Source organism: Diachasmimorpha longicaudata, unplaced genomic scaffold (assembly GCF_034640455.1).
Source record: "Diachasmimorpha longicaudata isolate KC_UGA_2023 unplaced genomic scaffold, iyDiaLong2 ctg00000199.1, whole genome shotgun sequence".
NCBI lineage: Eukaryota > Metazoa > Arthropoda > Insecta > Hymenoptera > Braconidae > Diachasmimorpha > Diachasmimorpha longicaudata.
In genome coordinates, this window is record NW_026973991.1 from 1 (window position 1) to 2,500 (window position 2,500).

The 2,500-nt window shown below is 40.0% G+C and overlaps 1 non-coding gene across 1 annotated transcript; it reads left to right on the forward strand.

Moving 5' to 3' along the window:
• The first annotated feature begins 1,866 nt into the window (after nucleotides 1–1,866).
• On the forward strand, nucleotides 1,867–2,021 carry LOC135172202 (5.8S ribosomal RNA). Its single transcript, XR_010300910.1, has one exon. It is a non-coding gene; the product is annotated as a 5.8S ribosomal RNA (ribosomal RNA).
• Nucleotides 2,022–2,500: the final 479 nt, after the last annotated feature.

A 2,500-nucleotide genomic window follows, 5' to 3' on the forward strand; every position in this document is an offset into this window, starting at 1 on the left:
AGCCGCGGTAATTCCAGCTCCAATAGCGTATATTAAAGTTGTTGCGGTTAAAAAGCTCGTAGTTGAATCTGTGTGCCACGCTGTTGGTTCACCGCTCGCGGTGTTTAACTGACATGATTGTGGGACGTCCTACCGGTGGATTTAGCTTTGTGAAAGCAAAGCGGTCCAACTAATATCCCATCGCGGTGCTCTTCATTGAGTGTCGAGGTGGGCCGGTACGTTTACTTTGAACAAATTAGAGTGCTTAAAGCAGGCTTATCTTCGCCTGAATACTGTGTGCATGGAATAATGGAATAGGACCTCGGTTCTATTTTGTTGGTTTTCGGAACCCCGAGGTAATGATTAATAGGGACAGATGGGGGCATTCGTATTGCGACGTTAGAGGTGAAATTCTTGGATCGTCGCAAGACGAACAGAAGCGAAAGCATTTGCCAAAAATGTTTTCATTAATCAAGAACGAAAGTTAGAGGTTCGAAGGCGATCAGATACCGCCCTAGTTCTAACCATAAACGATGCCAGCTAGCGATCCGCCGAAGTTCCTCCGATGACTCGGCGGGCAGCTTCCGGGAAACCAAAGCTTTTGGGTTCCGGGGGAAGTATGGTTGCAAAGCTGAAACTTAAAGGAATTGACGGAAGGGCACCACCAGGAGTGGAGCCTGCGGCTTAATTTGACTCAACACGGGAAACCTCACCAGGCCCGGACACCGGAAGGATTGACAGATTGATAGCTCTTTCTTGATTCGGTGGGTGGTGGTGCATGGCCGTTCTTAGTTGGTGGAGCGATTTGTCTGGTTAATTCCGATAACGAACGAGACTCTAGCCTGCTAAATAGGCGTACTTTCTGGTATTTTGAAGGCCCTCGATTTCGGTCGAGTGGTTTTTACTACCGACGTACAAATAAATCTTCTTAGAGGGACAGGCGGCTTCTAGCCGCACGAGATTGAGCAATAACAGGTCTGTGATGCCCTTAGATGTTCTGGGCCGCACGCGCGCTACACTGAAGGAATCAGCGTGTCTTCCCTGGCCGAAAGGCCCGGGTAACCCGCTGAACCTCCTTCGTGCTAGGGATTGGGGCTTGCAATTATTCCCCATGAACGAGGAATTCCCAGTAAGCGCGAGTCATAAGCTCGCGTTGATTACGTCCCTGCCCTTTGTACACACCGCCCGTCGCTACTACCGATTGAATGATTTAGTGAGGTCTTCGGACTGGTGCGCGGCAATGTTTCGGCATTGCCGATGTTTCCGGGAAGATGACCAAACTTGATCATTTAGAGGAAGTAAAAGTCGTAACAAGGTTTCCGTAGGTGAACCTGCGGAAGGATCATTAACGTGTTCTATTCCAAAAAGAGAATATAAAATTTTGAATTTTTATTCTTTATATTGATATAATATCATATTATATCAATAAAACCTTACGTTATATGGTGTAAAACATGTGAAAACATGTAACCATATTATATACGTATGATAATATAATGAAATTTATAAATCATCACTATATCATCGATTATGTGGGGTAACCTATTTGATGGGAATTTTTTTTTCATCATGATGGGTATTTAACGTGCCCAAGGTTTAGTAATGATTTTCGCCACACAAGATACAATTGGTGATGATGATTTTATATAAATTTCAAATTTTTTTTCTTCATGCCGTAAGTAATTGGATGGATACTTTGTTCTCAAAGTTGATATTCTTTTTCCGTGTACGGTAAAGTGAACACAAGTCTGAATAGTAATAAAATTGAATTTTGTGTTTGCTTAGGCATCTTGTATTTTTTATTGAAACAAGATTGCGAGATTGGATTGAATATTTTTATATTCAATGACTGTTATTTTTCAAAAAAAAAAAAATTTTTTTTATGATTACCCTGAACGGTGGATCACTTGGCTCGTGGGTCGATGAAGAACGCAGCTAATTGCGCGTCAACTTGTGAACTGCAGGACACATGAACATCGACATTTCGAACGCACATTGCGGTCCACGGATCCAATTCCCGGACTACGCCTAGCTGAGGGTCGTTTGTTTAAAAAAAAACTGCTTACAATTTTATATGTGTTTATCTGTCTATATATGACAGAAAAATATTTGATAAATTGTACAAGCGTGTGTAAAGTTGAATGCTCGTCAAGATAATAATATTTGATTGAGAGAGAGAGAGATTGAATTTCTTCTCAAATATATATAAATTATTATACGACGTCATTTAAAATTACGTATTGAAAAATAATATATTATGAATTTTTCACATATATTATTTGACGATATAAAGAAAAAAAGAAGTTGTTGTTGTTAATATATTTGATTATAGCCCATTGTCAGTTGTCTAAAAATGGTTATTAACGAGAACAAACTTTGTGAAATGAAATCCACAAATTATATATCACTGTGGTGTTAATCATCGAGTCCCAGAGATCTCATTCTCCGAGTTGGACCGATCATGATTTTCATTTCTAAAGTTTTGTTTTGTTATGTTTTTTTTAGACACGGATGTGATTTT